Genomic DNA, 7,383 nt, shown 5'->3' on the forward strand with positions numbered 1-7,383 from the left:
CTCTTCCCCTCCTTCTCCTCCTCCTCTTCCCCTCCTTCTCGTTGAGTACAATTAAGGCAGCTCACATGTGTAGGGATGTCTACCTATGCCTGGTCCCCTGTCAATGACCACACCCCCAAAGAAAACTGACTCTTCATTGCCTAGCAGGTGACAAATTTCCAGGAGTCAACATTTTTATTAGAATCTTTAGCTAAAATTATAACTCTTTATGACACAATTTTCAACAAACATAGAATTTAGTAAAATATTCTGCCTTTATACAATCTTCTCTGAAATAAAACAATGAAGTTAGAAATAAAGGTGACCAATATAGCTTTTGAAAATCAGATGTCTTAAAAGTAACATATACTTGGAGTTGGAGAGATGTCTCGGCAGTTAAGCATACTTGCTGTTCTTTCAATAAGGCCCAGGCTGGAGTTCCCAGCACCCTCATCGTAGCTCACAAGTACCCACAACTTCAGTTCCAATATCTATGAGCACTATATACATGTGGGGCATTTACATATATACAGGTAAAACAGTCATACATATAAAATAAAAATAAGTAAAATCTCTTTTTGAAAATATGCATTACTAGGAGTGACCAGTGAGACCCTAAAAATAGAAATTAGGAATTATAACAGAACAAGAATAATGGAAGTTCAAAATAATATAGGATGCAACAGCAGCAGAATATATAGGGTGATTTATACATTTTTAATATTTAAATTGATCTATAGACATAATACAATTTAATGAAATCCAGGAATACATACATATATACAAAAATATATAATCTCATTCTAAAGTATTTGTAGTATTTTATATTGCTATGAGTATTAATGAATTTTGAGGAACTTAAGAGTCTTTTTGTCTTACCAAAAATTGGAGTTAAAAAGATATATGCATTATTACGGCAATGAACTATGGACATATAGATTGGTAAATTGAAAAACTGAACAAAATCAGAGTCTGAGAAACCATTGATTTAATATATGAAAACTTCATGTAGGACAGGCTTTTATTGAAAATTAGAACAGAAAGTAGAAACTCTTTAAGAAAAGGTGACATGACAATTGATGCACTCACACATAAAAAGGTTTGGCTTTTAATGAGTCTTATTTGAAATAGCATAAAGGGAACATGCCTCTAGCAGTAAAATAACTGGAAAAATGCTGTCGACTACTTAGTGATATAAATGAAAAGCATCTATATATTGAGTTATACATGCATTCCTGAAATACAATGCTTTGCAAAATAAAAAAAAAATGTGGAAAAGAACGCACACATCTCATTTAAAGTATGAAGGTCAGAAATTATGAAAGTTTAATTATTTTCACTTTAGTGATATATATCTATGTGGCATATTATAAAAATAAACGACAAGTTACCAGTATGGTTTCTTGTTTACATAGACAAACTACTTGCATAAGTATTGCAGATACACTCAAATAGTGTGTATTAAAATAAATTTGCCTCAGTCCATTGTTCCTAGGTTTCAAAACATGTGAGTAGTCTGCTGAAGGAGTTGTTTCCTCATATTTACCTCAGAAAATGCAAAAGGCACCAAGGGAGGTAATTTCTCTATTCTTATTCAGAAGGTCAAGGTGACTTAAAGAAATCAGAATGTATTCAAACATAATTCTTACAGTTAGAATGAGAAAGTGGGCAACATCATTAAAAAGCACATTTTGGAGGTTGAAAATAAATGTATGAGCTTTTTAAATGTCTCTTTTCCTCAAACTCACTCTGTTTTCTTTACTGTATTGACTCTTTATTGTCAAGATTCTTTCTGTAACCTAGTTTAAGTTAATGTGCTGAAGAATGCTGAGACAGAAGCATCAATTTGCTAGAACGTTGAAAATGTTAAAGTCAGCAAGGGACAGTAGGAAAGTGTGGATTTGCAATTGAATAATTAATATTAGCAAATCAAGTTTCATTTTGTACTATGCTTCAATATGAAATTCAATTCCTTATTTCCAAAACTGTCTATAAAAAGAGAAAAAAATGGGTGGCATCCAAAAGGTTGAGACATACAGTATTATCTCTGCAAATCTGAGGTACAATCTGAAGGTTTGGGTTTTTTAATTACCATATTCTTTTTAAAAATTATTGCATTTAGATCTCTCTCTCTCTCTCTCTCTCTCTCTCTCTCTCTCTCTCTCTCTCTCTCTCTCTCTCTGTGTGTGTGTCTATGTATGTGTGTGTGTGTGTGTGTGTGTCTGTGTCTGCGTCTGTGTGTATGTATCTGTGTATTTGTAGTCACAGGTATACCGTAGCACATACATGGAGATCAGAAGTCAATGGACAACTTGCTGGAATCCATGTCTTTACTTCCATGATGACTTCCACTATAAAAGTATCTTAGATTGAATCCTCATTGTCAGGGTTTGTGGCAGAGGCCTTTAACCACTGAGAAATCATGTCAGTCTTAAGTTAATATATATCCTTAAAAAAACATTCTATATACTTTATTTTTCATTTAACTAATTATTTTATCATTGTCTCAAATGTTTATTATCTCTTTGAGTTCTGGGCATTAAATATCCTTCCTACTATTTTGAATATTACTTAGCCCAGTAATGCAACTGCCATTAGGTGTCAGTAGGCTGCTAACTATCCCTACCCATCTGTAGCCTACTATAACCCTCTCTACTTTTTAATAACCATTTTTCTTTTAATTTTTAAGCTTTTGTATGTTTTAAAAAGTAATGATTACACCTCATATGAATTTTATTGCAAACAAAAACTACCATCAATGTAATTTATAAGATTAAATCTGAAGATCTTCTTTATCTAATTATTTTTTCTTTTTAAAACATTATTTATTTATTTATTCTTTCATAAAATACATCCATATCATAGTTTCCCCTCTCTCTTTTCCTCCCAGAGCACCCGCATCTTCACTATCCTCTATTTCTTTTCAGAAAAATGCAGGTCTCCCAGTGATACTAACCAAACATACCATAACAATATGCAAGAAGACAGGGAATAAACTCTCATATCAAGGCTGGAGAAGGCAACACATAGGAGGAAAAAAGTCCCAAGGGCACACAAAAGAGAGAGAGATACCGACTCCTACATAAGTACAACAAAATCCCAAGTTAAATAACCATAGCATGTATCCAAAGGACCTTAAGTTAATATATATTAACTTAAGACCCATGACAGCCCTGGAACTGGTACTAGAGTGTTTGTGAGCCCCTATGAGCCTTGACTAATTGATTTCTGTGGGCTCGGTTCCCCTGGTGTCCTAGGACTCTCTGGCTCTTAAATCTATTCCTCCCCTTCTTTTGTGGGGTTTCTGAAGTTCTATCTAATGTTTTTCTCTGGGTTTGCATATTGTTTCCATCAGCTTCATGAAGAAGCCTCTAGGAAGATGAATGATCTAGGTACTCATCTATGAGTATAGCAGAATACCATTTGGAATAATTTCATTGACTTATTTTTGTCAGTCATGTTTGGTTCTAACCTAGGTCTCTGAGTAATTTAAACCAAAATTTAAATTTAAATATTATTTTGATCATATTCTTTTTCTTCCCAAATATCCTTCTAAATCCTCCTTCCCCTTCTTATCCATCTAACTTTATTCTATTTTTACAAAAATGCAATACAACTATAAGTCCTCAATACCTAGAAAAAGTAATAAACACCACCCCCAAAACAAGCAAACAAACAAAACAAAACAAAAACATTGTGCTGGTTTGTTTTACCAACTTGGCCAAGCTAGAGCTATCTAAAAGGAAAGAACCTAACTGAGAAAATGCCCATCAGATTGGGCCATACGCAAGCTTATAGGGCATTTTCTTAATTTGAAATTGATGGGTGGCATATTATAGGTGGTGGCATCCCTGGGCTGGGGGTCCTGGGTTCTATAAGAAAGCAGGCTGAGAAAGCCATGATGAGCAAGCCAGTAAGCAGCACCCTTCCACGGTTTCTGTACAGCCACCTGCCTCCAGGATCTTGCACTGTTTAAAATAACTGTCCTGACTCCCTTTAATGATGAACAGTGATATGGTACCATAAGACTCTTTCCTTCCCATGTTGCTTTTGGTCATGGTATTTAATCACAAATAGAAACCTAAACTAAGACAAATACCAAACTATATCCAAAGAAAAGCACGCAAAAACAAACAAAACAAAAATTCTGTGGAGTCTATTTTATGTTTGGCCAGCTACTCCTGACCATGAGGCCTGTCCTGGTGTGGTTAATATACCCAGTGTCACACCATTGGAAAAAAATTGATTTTCCTTCTCCCAGAAGGTATAAGTAATCATCATTCAGTTCTTAACATTTACCCTAGGGGCTAGGCTATCTTTCTTAATCTCTCACTCTTCTTTCTTTCTTTCTTTCTTTCTTTCTTTCTTTCTTTCTTTCTTTCTTTCTGTCTCTAATTTTTTTATTAATAAAATAAAATAAGATAAAACAAAAACTATCAAAGTATAGTTAGAAAAAAACACAGAAGGAAAATAACCCAAGAGAAGGCACAAAAATAAGAGACCCATTCATATGTATAATCAGGAATCCCATAAATATACTGGAAACCATAATTATAAACAGGGGACCAGGTGCAGACCCATGCTGCTTTTTTCTGATTCTGTGAGATCATATGGTTTTTCTCATGTTGATACAGAGAGCCTTGTTTTCTTGGTGTCCTCTACCTGTTTCTTACATTGTATCTGACTCTTCTTCCTAGGGATTCCCTGAGCTCTGAGGTGATGTATTTGATGAAGACTTCCCAATAAGGCTGAGTGCTCCAAGGTATCATTCTCTCTGCATAATATCTGGTTGTTGCTCTATGTATTTGTTCCTGTCTGCTACAAGAGGACCCTTCTCTGATGATGGCTGAGTAAGGCACTGACCTATGAGTATAGCAGAATATCATTATCAATATCATTAGGAATCATCTTATCATTACATATTTTTTAGACCAGTATTACTTGGGTTTATTCCAGGCAATTGCCTGGTTTTTTAGGTTCTTGGTTACTATGTGGAGAATAGTTTTCTTTATGTGGTGTAGACCATAAGTGAAACCAGTTATTGGTTGGTTACTCCTGTAAGCTTTGGGTTGCACCATTTCCCTATCATAATTTACCGATAATACACCATTGTGGATAAATGGTTTGTGGCTGGCTTGGTGTTTATTTTCTTTGATAACATGTAGAACACCATCTGGCACCAAAGATACTTGAACATATGGGTGAAGTCTTTATGTAGGCACCAGCTCAATATCTCCATTTTCAATGAGGTGTGTGGACAATATCTTAAGTAATGGCCCCTTGCTCTCAGTTTGTGAAGAGCAACCTATCATTTTTGGCAACAGATTGGATTGTTTGGGAATTCCCATGAGGCCTCTTTGGCCAACAACTCAATTATATGTAACCAAGTCCTGGTACTGGAAGCTTCCTTGGGACTCTGCCTCCTCCACTTGGTGATTTCATTTAGATCTCCTTCATATATGCATGTATTTTTGGAAGTATATATAGTATTAAGTTTCCATACTACTCCTCAAATGTTCTTTAATTTTAGCTGGTTCTCCTTGTATTCCCTCATATAACACCCACTTCCCTCCCCTTCCCCCACTTTATTCTCCCATTCCAGTCCCCTGTATCCACCCATATCTATCCTATTTCACTTTCCTAATGAGATTCATCTGTTCCCTCTAATCTTTTACTCTATATGTATGTTCTATGGTTCTAAGGATTATGGCATGATTATAATTCAATTAACTAATATCTACATATAAATGAACATGAAATGTATTTGTCTTTCTAGGTCTGGGATACTTCACTCAGTATGATAGTTTTTTCTGTTTCCATCAATTTGCCTGTAAATTTCATGATGTTTTTTATAAAGGTGACTAATACTCCATTGTCCTAATGTACCACATTTTCATTTATTGATGGACATCAAGGTTGTTTCTAGTTTCTGGTTATTATGCTTTAAGCTGCAATCAACATAGTAGAGCAACTGTTTTTTTTGTTTGTTTGTTTGTTTGGTATAATGGAGTGTCCTTTGGGGACATGCCAAGCCTGGTATAGTTAGATCTTGAGGTAGAAATTTGCACTATCACCAGCAGTGTATGAGCTATCACTTGCTTTTATGACCTTAGCCACTCTGACAGGTATAAGATGAAATATCAAAGTAATTATGATTATGATTTATAGTTCTCTGATGACTAGAATTTTGAATGATTTTTTTCAGCCATTTTAGTTTTCTCAATTAAAAATGTTTAGATGAGTAACTTTTTCTTAATATCTATCTTCTTGTATATCTAGCACATGTATGCTTATATCCTCTATTGAATATGTAGTTGTTTAAAAGTCTTTGCACATTCTGTAGGCCACTGTTTAGTCCAAAAGACAGTGTCCTTTCCATGCAGAAACTTCTCAGTTTCATGAGGTTCCGTTCATTCATTATTCATCTTAATGCCTGTGCTACTTGTGTTCTGTTCAGAAAGTCTCTTCCTGAGCTGATGAATTCAAGATTGTTCTCCACATTCTCTTACATCAGGTTTATTTCATATGGTTTTAAGTTAAGGTCTTTGATGTACTTGGACTTAAGTTTCATCCAGGGTGATGAGAATTGATCTATTTGTTTTTCGAGACAGAGTTTCTCTGTGTAGCCTTGGTTATCCTGGAACTTACTCTGTAGACCAGGCTGGCCTCGAACTGAGAACTCCACTTGCCTCTGCCTCCCAAGTGCTGGGATTAAAGGTGTTTGCCACCACTGCCCAGCTCTTCTATACTCTTATATCCAGATGCTGAAGATGTTTTCTGTCTCATTGTATATTCTTGACTGTTTATCAAAAATCAGATGTCCATAACTATGTGGTTCTATTTATCAAATTTCCTCTTTTGTGCCAATGCCTTGCTGGTTTGATGACTATATCTTTGTTGTACAACTTAAAGCTGGGGATAGTGACATCTCCAGCAGTTCTTCCGTTATTCAGAATTTTTAACTCTCCTGGGTTGTTTCTTTGTTTGTTTGTTTCCATATGAAGTTGAGAATTTTTCTTTCAAGGTCTGTGAAGAATTGTGTCAAAATTTTGATGAGAATTGTAATGAATCTATAGATTGCTTTTAGTAGCATGGCATTTTATTTGTTAATCCTACCAATCCACAACAAGCATGGGAGATCTTTCCATTTTCTGATATCTTCTTTAGTTTCTTTCTTCAAAAACTTGAAGATTTTATCATAGAAGTCTTTCATGTGCTTGGCTAGCGGTACCACAAGACATTTATATTATTTTGGGCTATTGTGAAAGGTGTTGTTTTTCTGATTTCTTTCTCTGTGTATTTGTTGTTTGTGTATAGGAAGACTATTATTTTTTCCTGTTTTCTATTTTTTTATTAGACATTTTTTTTATTTACATGTCAAATGATATGTCCTTTTCCAGTTTC

Source organism: Mastomys coucha, chromosome X, assembly GCF_008632895.1.
Source record: "Mastomys coucha isolate ucsf_1 chromosome X, UCSF_Mcou_1, whole genome shotgun sequence".
Classification (NCBI taxonomy): domain Eukaryota; kingdom Metazoa; phylum Chordata; class Mammalia; order Rodentia; family Muridae; genus Mastomys; species Mastomys coucha.